Source organism: Cetorhinus maximus, chromosome 10 (genome assembly GCF_964194155.1).
Source record: "Cetorhinus maximus chromosome 10, sCetMax3.hap1.1, whole genome shotgun sequence".
Lineage (NCBI taxonomy): Eukaryota > Metazoa > Chordata > Chondrichthyes > Lamniformes > Cetorhinidae > Cetorhinus > Cetorhinus maximus.
Window position 1 is genome coordinate 48,485,762 of NC_135888.1, and position 20,206 is coordinate 48,505,967.

The 20,206-nt window shown below is 44.2% G+C and overlaps 1 protein-coding gene across 1 annotated transcript in view; it reads right to left on the minus strand.

Moving 5' to 3' along the window:
* Nucleotides 1–2,978: 2,978 nt before the first annotated feature.
* The window catches only part of anapc2 (anaphase promoting complex subunit 2), a 60,112-nt gene continuing 42,884 nt past the window's right edge, over nt 2,979–20,206 (minus strand). The window contains exon 14 of the mRNA XM_078550433.1: nt 2,979–3,343. The gene's annotated coding sequence lies outside the window, so the exon portion shown is untranslated. The remainder of the gene's footprint in view (nt 3,344–20,206) is intronic.

Below are 20,206 nucleotides of genomic sequence, written 5' to 3' on the forward strand. Positions count from 1 at the left end.
GTAAACCTTGCATAATATTTGAACCCAAAACAGAGTAACCTACTTACAGCATCATTGCTCATTGGTTGTGTGCTTTGCTTCACTCATAACAATTATATGAAACTCAGGACACATGGGAACTACATGGTGTACTATGTATCTAGCTTCCAGGTGTTTCTGTTAGGAGCTTCTCGGAACTGGAAAATCTAAGTTCCCAACTGCCCAATGTTTCATTGAAAAGCTGTTTGAAAGCCAATTTATTCACCAGAAAAAATAGCAATCACCATGTTTATGTGTCTGTTTTCTTTGTAAGTTCCAGGTACAACTATGATGTTTCTTAAATTAAAATACTATTGGGAGAATGGAGAATTGAACTGCAGTAATTAGCAGCTCCCAGTGTCAGCTTGAAGTGCAAAACCTTTCAAATAAAGAACAACTATTTTAACTTAACCCCATACTATGCCTGTGTATCTGTTCTGGCAATGAGAAATTTCTACCTTTTCTAAGACTTGTGTCTTCACTAATTTTAGAGACAATTACTGACTTCTGGAATTTTGTATAATTCACATTTTTCAGTTTCTTTTCTATCTACTTCCAGCCCTTCTTCGATTTTCCCCTTTTCCTATTCAACCTCCCTCACCTTCACTGATGATTTCACCATAGTTGTTGGAGATGTTCTTCATCAGAGGCTAAGATGGCTTCATCCCTCAAAAGCATGTGAACCCAGACTCTTGAATTCTCATTTTCAAACAAAAATATTGACAAAGCATTGCATCTATATGCAGGCAATATCATGTCATCTCACCAACTGAGGACACTGCAACTTACATGTGCAGCACTATTATGGAGAATTGCAGGTCGCCATGAAGTGTTTAACACCTCCAGATAGGCCAACAATGGACACTCATAGTACACAGGCCTCCGGAACAGGGTCTGCTTCCAATCTGAAATGTCCCACTGTTGCCCTGGAGTCGTGGGGTAACTGTTTTGAGAAAGCTGTCACTTCAACGTTAGAACTGGAAACTGGTTGGAGAGATCCACAAGGAAAGGCTGCATAGCTGTCACTGGTTCTATTTGGTCTGAATCTCTATTGATCAGCAGCTTTCCAGAGACAGTGCAAGTAACTTGGTAGGAAGGTGCTCACCTGATCATACAATCTCTCATGATTGACCTCCAGCAGTCCGCTCATCTGCCTTGTGCCTGTGACAGTGAGATGACAGTGCCAGGCTGCCCAGGCTTGAAATGCAGACTGCAGCTGGTGTTTCTTGGGATGGTGATCAGAGAAGAAGGCCACCACAATCCAAAGGTACACTCATTCATATAGACTGTAACTCCAAACTCTCAAGTAGCTCCTATGAGAAACAAACATTTAGGCCAAGCTAGATGGCAATGCTAGGTACAATGGCAAAGGTAAAAAAAATCAATGGGGACAATTTTAACTTGCTGAAACCCTGTGCTGCTTGATAGCACTTTTGATGACCCCCTTCCATCACTTTACTGATGATCGAGAGTAGACTGACATTAAAAATCACAGTATCGAATGCACACAGAACAATCTTAGTGTAAAGGCCACCAAGGTACTCCCCAGGTTTTAGCAGGTGTGATGCCGAATCTGAGAAGATATTGAACACAAGCTCAAAGTTTGTAACATCTACCAAGTACTCAGGTAACAGGAGCACAAGTAACAGATGCATAAAAAAGAATAAGAAAGTGCACAGGTAAAAAATATATGGGTAATGGATAACAGGTAACAGGTTTACAGGTAACAACTGTACAGCTGAGATATGTGCAGGTAACAGGAACGCAGGTAACAAGTACGCAGGTAAAATACACTTTTGACAGAAACATGTGTAACAAGTGCACCTCTGCAGAGATGGTTGTGGATAGATACTGCACACATTCTTGGACCGAACTGCTGTAGGTGATTGGAAAGCTACCATTTGTGACATCAATGGCCAACAGTCTTATACCTTCAATAATGCAACAACAATGGGGCTTTTGCTTCTGGACGGACCTAGTTTTCATGTGTACAGTTTCATGTGAGGATGGCTAAAACAAAGATTTACAATGGCACTATGGACTCTATAGTCTAATGGTTGTGGTACTGGGCTAGCAACCCAATAGTAGGGAGCTCAATGTTCCACCATGAAACTGAATTCAGTAAGTCTGGCAGCTTTGCACTGGAAACACAGAAGTGTCAGCTGTGACTCAATGATAGCACTCTTGTCTCAGATCAGAAGGTTGTGGATACAAGTCCCAAGGTGATGTGTTCAAGATTTGAGTACATGCAGTATTGAAGGAGAGCTGCAGTGTCAGAGATGCCATCTTTGAGAGACGATGTTAAACGGAGGTCCTGTCTGTCCTCTCAGGTGGATGTGAAAGATGAAGATCCCATGGCACGACAGTATTTCACAGTCAAGAGTTTTCTCCATTGGCCAATATTTATCCCTCAACCAATATAACTAACTTAGATTATCTGGTCACTCTCTCACTGCTGTTTATGGGAGCTTGCTTTGTGAAAATTGGCTCCATGTTTCTGACATGATCACTTTGAAGGTACTTAATTGACTGTAAAGCATTTTAGGATAACATCGGGTTGTGAAAGAACTATATAAATGCAAGTCTTTCTTATGGAAGAAAATGACCATGAAAGTTGCTGGATCGTCATTAAAAAAAACAGCTGGCTCAGTAGGGAAAGGAAGCTGTCAACCTAACCCACTCTATACATTCAGTTGAGTGTTAATGTCTCACCAGTGTTGTCTACATCCCAATAACAAATAAAGCAAAGTGCCAATCCATTTCCAAATTTAATCAGTTGCCTAGGCATCTAAAAGGATACCACAGGGTCTTGAATCAGTATTCCAGCATGTTCTTGTGCTGGAGGCTTGGTTAGATGTGGAGTGATAGTATCCACCTAGTTGTCACAAAATTGCTGGACAATAGTGCAATAATAATTCCACAGTAACAGGATGAGGCCCAAGATGAGAAAAAGCACAATACAGAGCGTAATGACCAGTTTACTATGAAGGTACTGTTCCTGACATGCAGCCTTGCAACATACTGAGAACCAATTTGTCACTGGTTTAATTGCTACTCCTGGGATCAGGCGGGTGAGCCATTTACTCCTGCATTGATTGACAGTGTTCAGGGGCATGTTCAACTGGTCCAAGGCACATGTCTGTGCTTCAAGATCAGAACTGTAACCAATGAACTTCTGCCGAGCTTCCATACCGAGAGGTGCAGATAATACTCCACAGAAGGGAGGGGAATGGACAATGTTGACTGTCAGCTCTTGCTTCAGAATGGCAGCTTTTCCTCCTCAGACTGGCTGACAAGCATGTGGCCTTTGTCCAAGAACGATAGCCTGCATCAAAATAGAGACAAAATGAGTGGAGGAAATGACCGAACTACCCTAATGAAATGATTTCATTTACTCTGGCTCATTCGCAAGCTATTGTGCACTTCATACAATATTATCAGCCAACACAGACACAATGGCCTCCTTCTGTGCTCTTTGACTCTTTGGAAGGCAGTTCACCCCTTTTATACACTGAGTACAAATAGTATCATCTTAAAATGGGTCACCTGGAAGAAAAACTCCGTTATTACTTTATGCAACAATATCATGAATCCATTTATAAAGAGCAAGTGTATGATTTGAGTACAAGTGCAGAAAAACCCCACACCAGCCCACTAGATAGCTCAATAAAATAGAAATGTGAGACCCAGAAACACCATCAGAATATTGGCATTATTTAGTAATAGTTCCAGAACCCTGCAATTCGTACCCTCAAGGGTCCATAGCACATTGGATAACCTGGTGCTCCAGGTTCCCTTATTGCTAGCCACAACACACAAGTAGCTTCAAAGTCAGTTATTGGTAACTGATTTCCACTAGCTACATAGAATTTATGCAGCCTGCCAATATTGGCATCTGGGAACAAGGCAGAGGCTTGCATAGTTTTGGAAGTCATTTAGAATACCTAATTTGATGGTTTGCTTAATGCTTCAATTGGATGTTAGCAAGTAACTCCAAGCAATTGGCATACATCAAGCTGACCAATTTGCTTTCACAGAATCAAAGAATCTTTACAATGCAGAAGGAGGCCATTCAGCCCATTGACTCTGCACTGGCTCTCTGAAAGAGCATTCTACCTAGTCCCACTCCCCTGCCTTATCCTATATCTCGTAAACAGAAAATATCAAATATCCTACATCCATAAAAGAGCTTAATGGCTTTGGCTTCAGTGGTAGCATTTGTGCCTCCAAGTTAGAAGGGTTTGAACCCCACTCCAGGCATGGGAACAGGATGCAGCCATTAGCCCTCCAAACTTGTTTCCGCCTATCAGTTAGATCATGACTGATCTATACCTTAACTCTATTTACTTGCCTTAACATAGCCCTTAACACCCTTGCATACCAAAAATCTATCAATCGCAGTTTTCACAATTTCAATTAACCCACAGCTTCAATAGTTTTTTTAGGGGAGAGATTTCCATGACCCTTTATGTGAAGAAGTGCATCCTGACATCACCCTTGAATGACCTAGCTCTAATTTTAAGGCCCTTTGTTCTGGACTCCCAGAGCCATAGAGACATAGAGAGGTCTACAGCACAGAAAAAGGCCCTTTGGCCCATCAAGTCTGCACCGGTCAAACAAGTACCTAACTATTCTAATCCCATTTTCCAGCATTACGCCCATAGCCTTGTATAACATGGCATCGTAAATGCACATCCAAATTCTTCTTAAATGTTATGAAGGTATCTGCCTCTACCACCCTTTCAGGCAGTGAGTTCCAGATTCCCACCACCCACTGGGTGAAAAAATTCTTCCTCATATCCCCTCTAAACTTCCAGCCCCTTACCTTAAATCTATGCCCCATGGTTACTGATCCCTCCACCAAGGGGAAAAGTTCCTTCCTGTGTAGACAGACCCTATCTATGCCTCTCATAATTTTATACACCTCAATCATGTGCCCCCTCAATCTCCTCTGCTCCAGGGAAAATAACCCCAGTCTATCCGGTCTCTCCTCATAACTAAAACGCTCCAGCCCAGGCAACATCCTGGTAAATCTCCTCTGTACTCTCTCCAGTGCAATTACATCCTTCCTATAGTGCAAAATCCAGGACTGCACGCAATACTCTAGCTGTGGCCTAACCAGCGTTTTATACAGTTCCAGCATAACCTCCCTGCTCTTATATTCTATGCCTCAGCTAATAAAGACAAGTATCCCATGTGCCTTCTTAACCACCTTATCTACCTTAAGGGACCAGTGGACATGCACACTAAGGTCCCTCTGATCCTCGGTATTTCCCAGGGTCCTGCCATTCATCGTGTATTCCCATGCCTTGTTTGTCCTGCCCAAGTGCATCACCTCACACTTATCCAGATTAAATTCCATTTGCCACTGATCAGCCCATCTGACCAGCCTGTCGAAATCCTCGTGTAATCTAAGGTTATCATCCTCACTATTTACTACCCCACCAATTTTTGTGTCATCCGTGAACTTACTGATCAACCCTCCTACATTCAAGTCTAAATCGTTTATATATACCACAAACAGCAAGAGACCCAACACCGATCCCTGTGGAACCCCACTGGACACAGGCATCCAGTCACAAAAACACCCCTCGACCATCACCCTTTGCTTCCTGCCACTCAGCCAATTCTGGATCCAATTTGCCAAATTGCCTTGGATCCCATGGGCTTTTATCTTCGTTATCAGTCTCCCACGCAGGACCTCATCAAAAGCTTTGCTGAAGTCCAAGTAGACGACGTCAAATGCATTGCCCTCATCTACACACTTGGTCATCTCTTCTAAAAATTCAATCAAATTGGTCAGAGATGCCCTCCCCTTAACAAAACCATGCTGACTGTCCTTGATTAATCCCTGTCTCTCCAGGTGTAGATTAATTCCGGCCCTCAGAATTGCTTACAATAGTTTCCCCACCACTGAAGTTAGACTGACTGGCCTGTCGTTCCCTGGTTTATCCCTTCCTCCCTTCTTGAATAATGGTACCATATTGGCTGTGTTCCAGTCCTCTGGCACCTCTCCTATGATCAGAGAGGTCTTGAAATACTGAAATAATGTATTGCCAGCGCCCCTGCTATTTCCTCCCTTGCCTCACTCAACAGCCTGGGATAAATCTCATCCGGGCCTGTATATTTATCTACTTTTAAGCCTGCCAGACCACTTAGAAACTCCTCCCTTTCTATGTTAATTTCTTTAATTATATCACAGTCCTTCTGCCTGATTTCCATACCCACGTCGTCCCTCTCACTTGTGAACACTGACACAAAGTATTCATTTAGAACCCTACCTACGTCTTCCGGCTCCACACACAAATTACCACTATGGTTCTCAATGGGCCCTACTCTTTCCCTAGTTATCCTCTTACTCTTAATGTACTTGTAAAATAACTTTGGATTTCCCTTTATTTTGCCTGCCAATGTTTTTTCATGTCCCCTTTTTGCTCTCCTGATTTCCTTTTTAAGATCCCCCCTACACATTCTATACTCCTTTAGGGCTTCTGCTGTTTTGAGCCCTCAGTATATGCCAGAAGCCCCCTATTTTTTCTTTATCCAATCCTGTATATCTCTCAACGTCCAGGGTTCCCTGGATTTGTTGGTCCCACCCTTTGTCTTTACTGGAATATGTTAGCCCTGTACTCTCCCTATTTCCTTCTTGAATGAGTTCCACTGCTCTGATGCAGATTAAAAACTAAAAGTAGCTGCTCCCAGTCCACTCTGGCCAAATCATATCTGATCTTATTAAAATCGGCCTTCCCTCAATTTAGAACTCTGATTTCTGGCCCATCCTTGTCCTTTTCCACAATAATCTTGAATATAACGGAGTTGTGATCACTATCTGCAAAATGCTCCCCCACTGGTACCTCTGTCACTTGCCCGGCTTCATTCCCTAAAATTAAGTCTAGGACCGCCCTCTCTTGTAGGACCTTCTACGTACTGGCTTAAAAAGCTACCCTGGATGCATTTTAAGAATTCCGCTCCGTGTAAACCTATCACGCTATGTCTAACCCAGTTAATGTTGGGGAAGTTTAAATCCTCACTATAACTACCCTATTATTTTTACACTTTTCTGAAATTTGCCTACACATCTGCTCTTCTATTTCTCTCTGACTGTTTTGGGGCCTAAAGTACACTCTCAGCAATGTGATTGTTCTTTTTTTGTTTTTCAGTTCTACCCATATGGCTTCAATTGAGGAGCCTTCTAAGGTGTCATCTCTCCTTACTGCTGTAATTGATTCCTTGATCAATACTGCGATACCCCCTCCTCTTTTACCTCCTTCCCTGTCTCGCCTGAAGACCCTATATCCCGAAATATTGAGCTGCCAATCCAGCCCCTCTCTCAACCATGTTTCTGTGACAGCAATGACATCATACTTCCATGTGTTAATTTGAGCCCTCAACTCATCTGCCTTATTCGTCAGACTCCTTGCATTAAAATAAATACCATCCAACCTTGCCAAGTTCCCTTGTGCCTAAACTGGCCTATAATTTTTATGCCTTCCAGACTCACTTGCTCTCTCTTCTAATTTTGGCTGTGCATCTCCCCCTGTTTAACCTCCTCTCAGGATCCCATCCCCCTGCCAAGTTAATTTAAACCCTCCTCAACGGCACTAGCAAACCTCCCCGCAAGGATGTTGGTCCCATTCCAGTTCCGGTGCAATCCGTCCGCCTTGTACAGGTCCCACTGCCCCCAGAAACGGTCCCAATGTCCCAGAAATCTAAAGCCCTCCCTCCTGCACCATTTCTCCAGCCGCGCATTCATCTGGACTAACCTCCTATTTCTATATCCACTAGTGCGTGGCACCGGAGGTAATCCAAAGATTGCTACCTTTTGAGGTCCTGTTTTTTAACCTTCCTAGCTCCCTAAGTTCTGCTTGCAGGACCTCATCCCTCTTTCTACATGTGTCGCTGGTACCAATATGTACCACAATCTCTGTCTGTTTGCCCTCCCCCTTTAGAATGCCCTGCAGCTGTTCAGTGACATCCTTGACCCTGGCACCAGGGAGGCAACATACCATCCTGGAGTCACGTCTACAGCCACAGAAACGCCTGTCTGTTCCCGTTACTATCGAATCTCCTACCACTATTGCTCTTCCCCTCTGTGCAGCTGAGCCACTCACAGTGCCATGAGCGTGGCTGCACTCCCCAGAGGAACTGTCACTCTCATCATTTTCCAACACAGAAAAACGGTTCTTGAACGAGATACATCCTGGGGATTTCCTGACTACCTGCCTGACACCTTTCTTCTGACTGATGGTCACCCATTCCCTCTCTGTCTGCACTTCCGTAAGCTGTGGGGTGACCACGTCTAAAAACGTGCTATCCACGAAACTCTCAGCCTCACGGATGCACCTCAGTGCCTCCAGCCGCCCCTCAAGCCCCAAAACTCAAAGCTCAAGTAGCTGCAGCTGGTGGCACTTCCTGTACACATGGTCGGTCAGGGCGCAAGGAGCGTCTAGGGCTTCCCACCTGTTGCATGTGGTACATAACACGGGACTGAGCTGCCCTGCCATGCCTATAGTTGGAAAAAAAACCCTTACTTTAAGTTAAATCCAGTAAAGTAAAATGTTAAATTAGTTATGTACTTTAAATAAAAACTGGAACCCTTAGCTTAATCTATTTTAAACTGGAGAAAAGCACTTACCCACTACTCACCAATTAGCTCTCACTTTTGTGCTGACGTCCATTTATTGAAGCTTCCCCGCACTTGCACTGATTCTGATCTCTCCGCTGCTCTCACGCACTGTCTTGTGATGTCACTCCTGTGATTTTCAACAAGAACTGACTGCAGGACACTCTTCCCAGACTGCTTCACCGCGATGCTGACTGCAGGACACTCTTCCCAGACTGCTTCACCGCGATGCTGACTGCAGGACACTCTTCCCAGACTGCTTCACCGTGATGCTGACTGCAGGATGCTCTTCCCAGACTGCTTCACCGCGATGCTGACTGCAGGACGCTCTTCCCAGATTGCTTCACCGCGACGCTGACTGCAGGATGCTCTTCCCGGACTGCTTCACCGTGATGCTGACTGCAGGACACTCTTCCCAAACTGCTTCACCGCGATGCTGACTGCAGGATGCTCTTCCCAGACTGCTTCACTGCGATGCTGACTGCAGGACGCTCTTCCCGGACTGCTTCACCTCGATGCTGACTGCAGGACGCTCTTCCTGGACTGCTTCACCGCGATGCTGACTGCAGGACACTCTTCCCAGACTGCTTCACAGCGATATCCTTTCTTACTTTCATCTATATGTATGAATACATCAGGCGAGATGAATTCTTCCATCAGAGGAAATAATTATTCTGTATCCATCTCATCAAACCCTTTTTTATAAACACCTCAATTAGGTCATCCCTTAATTCTCTAGACTCAAGAGGATGCTAGCCCACTCTTATGCAACCCATCCTCAACTTAACTCTTCAATCCTGGTATCATTCAAAAGACGGCATCTCTAGCAAGGCAGCATTACTGGACTGTTGTGTCAGGCCTAGATCATATGTGTTTAAGTCTAATTTTAAGATTATGCCCTCTTGTTTGGGATTTCTCCACCTACTCCTCTACTTTATCGACCCTGTCAAATTTGCAATATTTTAAATATCTCATTTGGATCACCCCTCAACCATCTAAATGCAAGGGAATACAAAACTTGCTTATGTAAACTTTCCTCATAATTTAAACCTTTTAAATTGGGTATATTTTGGTGAACCTGCACTGCACCTACTCCAAGGACAATGCATCATCCTGAGGTGCTGTACCCAGAACTGAATGCAGTCACTCACGGTGAGTGGAGACTGGAACTGTGACTCTGCATTCTGGGTTGATAGCCAGCAGTATAATTGCATCCAGTGGGTGTCAAAGCCTATTAAACCCCTCACACTAACCACTCCACCAACTGGGATAAAGGTGCATAGGTCATGGAAGGAAATTTCATGTTGTGGCCTGGCAGCCTGTGAATCCTGTCTCTATGTCACATTGTGAAGAATGAGAAAATACAAAAATGACTGTGTAATTTAGACACTGATATTAACAAAACAAAAAATACGTCAGCAGATAAAAAAAGGTGGATAGGAAAAGACCTGCTGGCCCATTCAACCAGCCCAATCTGAGCAGTCTAACACACCATTAGACCCCCTGCCTCCATCTCCTTGGAGGCATAAAACCTTAGATACAAAACTCTGGGAAAGCTCTGGGAAATTCAGCTTGAACCCCCAAAGCATTCTCCCTGGGACCATGGAATGACTCCAAAATACCCTGTTATCACCAAATATCATAGAACCATTGAAAAGTTACAGCATAGAAAGAGGCCATTCAGCCCATCGTATCTGTGCCAGCTGAAAAAGAAAAGAAATTTTAAAAGCTGGCCATTTTAATTCCAGCATCCGGTCCGTAGCCTTGCAAGTTACAGCATTTTTTTAAATGAGTTCAGGGTTTCTGCCTCCACCACCAAACCAGGCAGTGAATTCCAAACACCCACCACCCTCTAGGTGAAGCTTTTCCTCATGTCCCCTCTAATCCTTCTACCAATCACCTTAAATCTGTGCCCCCCAGTAATTGACCCATCAGCTAGGGGAAATAGGTAGAGTAGACAGGAAAGATCTAAGTCCTTCATAATCTTGCACACCTCGATCAGGTCACCCCTCGGCCTCCTCAGTTCCAAGGAAAACAACCCCAGCCTATCCAATCTTTCCTCATAGCTGCAATTTTCAAGCCCTGACAGTATTCATGAAAATATCCCCTGTACTCTCTCCAGAGGAATTATGTCCTTCCTGTAATGTGGCTACCAGAACTGTATGCTAAATCCCAGCTGTGGCCTAACCAGTCTTTTATACAGTTCCAACATTTCATCCCTGCTTTTGTATTCGAGGCCTCATCCAATAAAGGAAAGTAATTAAATGCTTTCTTTACCACCTTATCCACCTGTCCTGCACCTTCAGGGACTTTGGACATGCATACCAAGTTCTCTCACTTCCTCTACCCCTTCCAAATGCTCCCATTTATTGTGTATTCCCGAGCTTTGTTTGCCCTCCCCAAATGCATAATCTCATCAGATGGAAACTGCCACACGAACTAGTCTAGCTCCCATTAGATCACTCAATGAATCCACACCGACTGAACAGGATTCTTTTAAAGTCCAACACTGGAAAAACTGGTCCTTGGCAGAGAATGAGACTCCCAGGAACCCGAGGGATAATCAGTGAAGGTCAATGGCTTCAGCAGGACAGGAAGATAAGGGAAGTCACACTCATGTACACTGGGATGTAACACACTGCTGTCACACTCATGTACACTCAGGTTAAACATTCTGCTGTCACACATCTATATCTAGAAGAAACACTGCTGTCACACGTACACTGGGATGTAACACACTGCTGTCACACGTACACTGGGATGCAATACGTTGCTGTCACACGTACACTGGGATGTAACACACTGCTGTCACACGTACACTGGGATGCAATACGCTGCTGTCACACGTACACTGGGATGTAACACACTGCTGTCACACTCATTTACACTGGGATGCAGCACACTGCTGTCGCACTCATTTACACTGGGATGCAATACACTGCTGTCACACTCATTTACACTGGGATGTAACACACTGCTGTCACTCATTTACACTGGGATGTAACACACTGCTGTCACTCATTTACACTGGGATGTAACACACTGCTGTCGCACTCATTTACACTGGGATGCAATACGCTGCTGTCACACTCATTTACACTAGGATGCAATACACTGCTGTCACACTCATTTACACAGGGATGTAACACACTGCTGTCACTCATTTACACTGGGATGTAACACACTGCTGTCGCACTCATTTACACTGGGATGTAACACACTGCTGTCACTCATTTACACTGGGATGTAACACACTGCTGTCACTCATTTGCACTGGGATGTAACACACTGCTGTTGCACTCATTTACACTGGGATCAAACATTTACACCAGGATTAAAAACACTCATCACACTGATTTTCACTGAGATTAAACACTTTGATGTCACACTGATTTTCACTGAGATTAAACACACAGCTGCTGCACTTATCTATATTTAGAAGAAACACTGCTGTCACACTCATGTACACCAGGATTAAACACCCTGCTGTCACATTCATTTACAATGTAATGGAACACACTGCTATCACAGTCATTTATGCTGGGATTAAACATACTTCTGTCACATTCATCTAAACTCTGATTAAACACACTGCTGTCATATATGTACACTGGGACTAAACACACCAACATCACACTCATTTACACTGGGATTAAACATGCTATTTTATTTTTAATTCACGGGATATGGGCGATGCTGGCTTGGCCAGCATTTATTGCCCATCCCTAGTTGCCCTTGAGAAGGTGGTGGTGAGCTGCCTTCTTGAACCGCTGCAGTCCATGTGGTGTAGGTACACCCACAGTGCTGTTAGGGAAGGAGTTCCAGGATTTTGACTCAGCGACAGTGAAGGAACGGCGATATATTTCCAAGTCAGAATAGTAAGTGACTTGGAGGGGAACCTCCAGGTGGTGGTGTCCCCATCTATCTGCTGCCCTTGTCCTTCTAGATGGTAGTAGTCCTGGGTTTGGAAGCTGTTGTCTAAGGAGCCTTGGTGAGTTCCTGCAGTGCATCTTGTAGATGGTACACACTGCTGCTACTGTGCATTGGTGGTGGAAGAAGTGAAGGTTTGTGCATGGGGTGCCAATTAAGTGGGCTGCTTTTTTGGTAGGAAGAATAGAGGCATAGACTATTTTCTAAATGGGGAGAGAATTCAGAAATATGGAGTGCAAAGGGACTTGGGAGTCCTAGTCCAGGACTCTCTTAAGGTTAACTTGCAGGCTGAGTCAGTAATTAGGAAGGCAAATGCAATGTTGGCATTTATTTCGAGAGGACTAGAATATAAAAGCAGGGATGTGCTGCTGAGGCTTTATAAGGCTCTGGTCAGACCACATTTAGAATATTATGAGCAATTTTGGGCCCCGTGTCTCAGGAAGGATGTGCTGGCCCTGGAGAGGGTCCAGAGGAGGTTCACGAGAATGATCCCAGGAATGAAAGGCTTAACATATGAAGAACGTTGGAGGACTCTGGGTCTATACTCGATGGAGTTTAGAAGGATGAGGGGGGATCTGATTGAAACTTACAGAATACTGAAAGGCCTGGATAGAGTGGACGCGGGGAAGATGTTTCCATTAGTAGGAGAGACTAGGACCCGAGGGCACAGCCTCAGAGTAAAGGGAAGACCTTTTAGAACAGAGATGAGGAGAAACTTCTTTAGCCAGAGAGTGGTGAATCTATGGAATTCATTGCCACAGAAGGCTGTGGAGGCCAGGTCACTGAGTGTATTTAAGACCGAGATAGATAGGTTCTTGATTGGTAAGGGGATCAAAGGTTACGGGGAGAAGGTGGGAGAATGGGGTTGAGAAACTTATCAGCCATGATTGAATGGCGGAGCAGACTCGATGGGCCGAATGGCCTAATTTCTGCTCCTATGTCTTATGGGCGGTGTCAAGCTTCTTGAGTGTTGTGGGAGCTGCACTCATCCAGGCAAGTGGGGAGTATTCTATCACACTCCAGATTTGTCTCTTGTAGATGCTGGGCAGACTTTGGGGAGTCAGGAGGTGAATTACTCGCTGCAGGATTCCTAGCCTCTGACCCACTCTTATAGCCAGTATTTATATGGCTAGTTCAGTGAAATACACTGACGTCACACTCATTCACACAAGGAGTAAACACACTGACGTCACACTCGTTTACACTGGGATAAAGTACACTGACGTCACTCGTTTACACTGGGATAAAGCACACTGACGTCACACTCATTTACACTGGGATAAAGCACACTGACGTCACACTCATTTACACTGGGATAAAACACACTGATGTCACACTCATTTACACTGGGATTCAACACACTGCTGTCACACTCGTTTACACTGGGATTCAACACACTGCTGTCACACTCATTTACACTGGGATAAAACACACTGCTGTCACACTCATTGAACCTGAGATTAACTACACCGACGTCACACTTGTTTACACTGGGTTTCAACACACTGCTGTCACACTCGTTTACACTGGGATAAAACACACTGCCGTCACACTCGTTTACGCTGGGATAAAACACACTGCCGTCACACTTGTTTACACTGGGATAAAACACACTGCCGTCACACTCGTTTGCACTGGGATAAAACACACTGCCGTCACACTCGTTTACACTGGGATAAAACACACTGCCGTCACACTCGTTTACACTGGGATAAAACACACTGCCGTCACACTCGTTTACACTGGGATAAAACACACTGCCGTCACACTCATTTACACTGGGATAAAACACACTGACGTCACACTCGTTTACACTGGGATAAAACACACTGACGTCACACTCGTTTACACTGGGATAAAACACACTGACGTCACACTCGTTTACACTGGGATAAAACACACTGACGTCACACTCGTTTACACTGGGATAAAACTCGTTTACACTGGGATAAAACACACTGACGTCACACTCGTTTACACTGGGATAAAACACACTGATGTCACACTCGTTTACACTGGGATAAAACACGCTGCTGTCACACTCGTTTACACTGGGATAAAACACGCTGTTGTCACACTCGTTTACACTGGGATAAAACACACTGGTGTCACTCGTTTACGCTGGGATAAAACACACTGACGTCACACTCGTTTACACTGGGATAAAACACACTGCTGTCACACTTGTTTACACTGGGATAAAACACACTGCTGTCACACTCCTTTACACTGGGATTAAATACACTGCTGTTACACATTTCTATTGCGATCAATCACACTCATTTACATTGAGATTCAACAGTTTCTTTACCTCTGCCTTTTGCTGTTCTATCAGTGGAGTTAAGAGTCTCAGTTTTTTAATCCATACCAGCCAACTGTGTTCTTGATTATTTCTGCCCTGGCTTTCAGTCCGGGATTGATAATGAGCTTCCTGCAGCTGTTTATTTGCTCCCCTGGGCTCTGAGCCAAGTTCTCAGCTGTTTATCCACTTGTACATTGTGTGTCATGTTTACTTCAGCATATGATCCTCCCCCTCAGTGATTCTGCATTTCCTCCCTGGATTAATCCAAAATATTTGGCAATCAACCTCTCATGCTATCAGTGCTTTCCTGCTTGTTATTTACTCTCATAGCTCAGAGATTGAAAGAATCCCTTCCTGTTTTTAAACTTTTACTCAAACCCATATTAAATGGTTTTACATTTTTGATTATTTTTATTTTTAGTCTAAATAAGTCATTTTCTTTTTATACATTGCATAAGACATTAAGTCTGTTCAAACATTTTAACAATTCTATTATCTAAATGCAGTGAGTTGACATAAGGATTGATCTGCAGCACACACCACTGTCACAGTTAATTAACCACGTAGACAAAAGCAAAATACTGCGGATGCTGGAAATCGGAAACAAAAACAAAAATAGCAGTAAAAACTCAGCAGGTCTGGCAGCATCTGCAGAGAAGAATACAGTTAATGTTTCAAATCCGTATGACTCTTCGTCAGAACCATGTAGGCCTGCTTTTACTGCAATTGCCTTTTGCATGACAGCCAGAACCTGGCCCACTTTTCAGGTAAAACTGGTTTAGCAGGTATGGGGACTAAACAAACCAAGGTGCCAGAGGCAACAGAAGACAAATGGGAGGGGGAGGGACCATCCTGCAGAGGGTCAGAGTGAAGGCAGTGACTGGAGATGGGGTGAGGTGTAAAGGAGAGATTGGGATAAAAGAAGGTGGTAAGAGTGAGGAACAGGATAAAGTGAATATGAGTTGAGAGGAGGAGGACACAACGAGCTGAGAGAGAAAGGAAAACAAAAGAAAGAGGGAAGGGTTGATGGGTGAGAGGGGAAGAGGGAAAACAAGAAATGTGGGGGGAAGAGCAGAGACCAGAAAGGAATGGGAGTGACAAGTAGGATAGGTGGGGGTATAGGAAGTGAAGGAAACAGTAAAGGGAGCTGAGTTCGGGGCGGGGTGGCGTGGAGAATGCAGAAAGAGCAAACGAGAGGGGAGGGTTTGCAAGGATCTGGGGTAAACAAGACTACCTTTAACTTTTTAGTTAACCACAGATGGTGGACCCTTCCCTTGGATTTTTTTCTTTCTCATTGCAATGTATCTATTCTGTGTATTCTGAAACAGCCCTTTAAAACGTCTGCCACTGAACCTCTATTGACTTATCCCTTAACCTCATTTGCCAGCTCACTTTAGCTAGCTTGCTTTCATGCCCTCATAATTGTGTTTATTTAAGTTCAAAATATTAGTCTTGGACACATTCATTTCTCCCTTAAAATGAATGTATAAATTCAACCATATTATGATTGCTGCTATCTAGGGGTGCCTTCACTATGAGATTATCAATTAATCCTATCTCGTTGCTCAATACCAGGTCTAGAGTGGCCTGCTCTCTGGCTCGCTCCAGAATGGGCTGTTCTAAGAAACTATTGTGAAAACATTCTATGAACTCCTATTCTACGCTACTTTTGCCCATCTGATTTTTCCTGTCTATAAGCAGATTAAAATCCCCCATGATTATTGCTGCACCTTTCTGACAAGCTCCCATTATTTCTTTTTATTCATTCATGGGATGTGGGCTTCGCTGGCTGGGCCAGCATTTATTGCCCATCCCTAGTTGCCCTTGAGAAGGTGGTGGTGAGCTGCCTTCTTGAACCGCTGCAGTCCAGGTGGTATAGGTACACCCACAGTGCTGTTAGGGAGGGAGTTCCTGGATTTTGACCCAGCGACAATGAAGGAACAGCGATATATTTTCTAGCCAGCATGGTAAGTGGCTTGGAGGGGAACTTCCAGTTGGTGGTGTTCCCATCTATCTGCCGCGCTTGTCCTCCTAGATGGTAGTGATCGTGAGTTTGGAAGGCGCTTTCTAAGGAGCTTTGGTGAATTCCTGCAGTTCATCTTGCTGCTACTGTGCATCAGAGGTGGAAGTAGTGAGCGCTTGAGGTTGTAGTGCCAATCAAGCTTTGTCCTGGATGGTGTCAAGCTTCTTGAGTGTTGTGGGAGCTGCACTCTTACAGGCAAGTAGGGAGTATTCCATCGCATTCCTGACTTGTAGCTTGCAGATGGTGGGCGGGCTTTGGGGGAGGGGGGGGGCGGTGTCAGGAGATGAGTTACTCACCACAGGATTCCTAGCCTCTGACCCGCTCTTGTAGCCGCAGTATTTATATGGCTAGTCCAGTTTAGTTCTGGTCAATAGTAACCCACAGGATGTTGATAGTGGGGGCTCAGTGATGGCAGTGCCATTGAACGTCAAAGAGCGATGGGTGGGTTCTTTCTTGTTGGAGATGGTCATTGCCTGGCACTTGTGTGGCACAAATGTTACTTGCCAGTTGTTAGCCTAAGCCTGCATATTGTCCAGGTCTTGCTGCATTTGGACATGGACTGCTTCAATATCTGAGGAGTCGCGAATGGTGCTGAACATTGTGTAATCATCAGCGAACATCCCCACTTCCGACCTTATGATGGGAGGAAGGTCACAAATGAAGCAGCTGAAGATGGTTGGGCTGAGGACACTACCCTGAGGAACTCCTGCAGTGATGTCCTGGAGCTGAGATGACTGACCTCCAACAACCACAACCATCTCCCTTCGTGCTAGGTATGATTCCAACCAGTGGAGAGTTTTCCCCCTGATTCCCATTGGCTCCAGTTTTGCTAGGGCTCCTTGATGCCAAGGGCAGTCACTCTCACCTCACCTCGGGAGTTCAGCTCTTTTGTCCATGTTTGAATAATGAGGTCAGGAGCTGAGTGGCCCTGGCAGAACCCAAACTAGGCGTCAGTGAGCAGGTTATTGCTAAGCAAGTGCCACTTGATAGCCCTGTTGATGACCCCTTCCATTACTTTACTGATGAGGAGACAGATGGGGTGGTAATTGGCCGGGTTGGATTTGTCCTGTTCTTTGTGCACAGGACATACCTGGGCAATTTTCCACATAGCTGGGTAGATGCCAGTGTTCTTCCTTTATATTTCGCCCTGCAGCCTATTCTCACACCCACATGTCCATCCTTGGGCTGCTGCAATGTTCCAGTGAAGCCCAACGCACCTCATCTTCCGAATAGGCACCTTACAGCCTTCTGGACTTAACATCGAGTTCAACAACTTCAGACCATGAACACTCTCCTCTGTCCTCATCCCCCCTTTTAATCCCCTTTTATCTACATTCATTTTTATTATTATTCATTTATCTGTGGTTTTATCCCTTTTTTAAATCCCATTTTCTATCCTTTTTTCCCCACCACCACGCCCTCCTCCCCCACAGGGCCATCTGTTACTTGTTCCATGATGTTCTTTTACACAATGCTACCCTTGTTTTGCTATAATCACATTCTGCTTTCTTACCCTTCTGCCACTATTAGCACCTTTTTTTAGCACTAACCACGACCATCAACACTCCCTTTATCCTTCAGTTCATGACAACTTTGTCAATCCCTCCTTTGTCCCCACCTATCGCTGGCCTTCTATCCAGCTCCACCTATCCCACCCCCACTTAAACAGTATCATTTTCACTTCTCTTCAGCTCTGAAGAAGGGCCATATGGACTTAAAACATCAACAGTTTCTCTCTCCACAGATGCTGCTAGACCTGCTGAGTTTTTCCAGCATTTTCCATTTTTGGTTCTGATTTCCAGAATCTGCAGTGTTTTATTTTAATCCCAAGAATGAGTGGGTCATCTTCTGAGGAAAGGTTGGACAGGTTAGGCTTGAGTCCACTGGAGTTTAGAAGAGCAAGAGGCGACTTGATTGAAACATAAGATCCTGAGTGGGCTTGACAGGGTGGATGTGGAGAGGATATTTCCTCTTGTGGGAGAATCTAGAACTAGGAGTCACTGTTTAAAAATAAGGGGTCGCTCTTTTAAGACAGATATAAGGAGAATTTTTTCTCTCTCAGATGCGAGTGAGTCTTTGGAACTCACTTCAAAGGCAGTGGAAGCAAAGTCTTTGAATATTTTTAGATAGATTCTTGATTAACAAGGAGGTGAAAGGTTATCGGGAATAGGCAGGAATGTGGGTTTGAGGTTACAATCAGATCAGCGTAATCTTGCTGAATGGCAGAGCAGGCTCAAGGGGCTGAATGGCCTACTGCAGCTCCTAATTCGTATGTTTGTTTAAAGTCAGAAGAACTCCCTCAGAGCTTGCAAAAAATTATATAGAAGTTACAGCTCAGAAAAAGGCCATTCAATCCATAAGTCTATGCTAATGTTTATGCTACACAAGCTCTGAGCTGGTCAGAAAATGTTTTCTTTGAAACCAACTCAGGGACCATAATAGAACCATAGAATCTTACAAAAGGAGGCCATTTAGCCTTTCATACCTATGCTGGTTCTTTGAAAGAGCTCTCTAATTAGTCTCGCTACCCTGTTCTTCCCCCACAACTCAGTAATTTTTTTCTGTTTTATGCAGGAATCCAATTCCCTTTTAAACGTTATTGTGGAATCTGCTTCCATTGACTTTTCAGGCAGTGCATTCCAGATCACAATTCCTCACTTGGTTAAAAAAAAATTATCATCTCCCCCTGGCTTTTTTGCCAATTATTTTAAATCCATGTCCTCTGGTTACCAATCTTCCTACTAGCGTAAACAGTTTCACCTTACTTAATCTACCAAAGCCTCTCATAACTTTAAATTCCTCAATTAAATCTCCCTTTAACCTTCCCTGCTCTAAGTAGAGTAAAGTCTGATCTAGAGGTGGCAAAGGCTTTAAACTAGTAAGGTAGGGTGGAGGGAGTTACAAGAAATGAATCAAGCCTAAATATAAATGAAACAGGAGGCGAAAGCTTGGGATAGACTAAACTAAGGGAGGACATAAATAGAGTTAGAGAACTGGGGTGTAGAAAGATGGTTAAAAATAAAGTGAGAAGGGCTGCTATTGAAAATGAGTTAAATTTACTGCAGAGCAAGTGTTAGTCATAAAACAGGGAGCTTGAAGGCAATAAGTTGAGAGGAGATTCAGGATTACTGAGTAGCATAAATGCTAGCATGAACTGGGTGGGCTGAATGGCCTTTTTCCATGCTGTACATTCTATGCATCTCTATGCAAGTCTCTCTATAACTAAAGTCCCACATCACTGATACCATTCTAATAAATTATTCCTAAAGATGTTCACGTCTGATTGTTATCTTTTTAACCCAAACTCAAG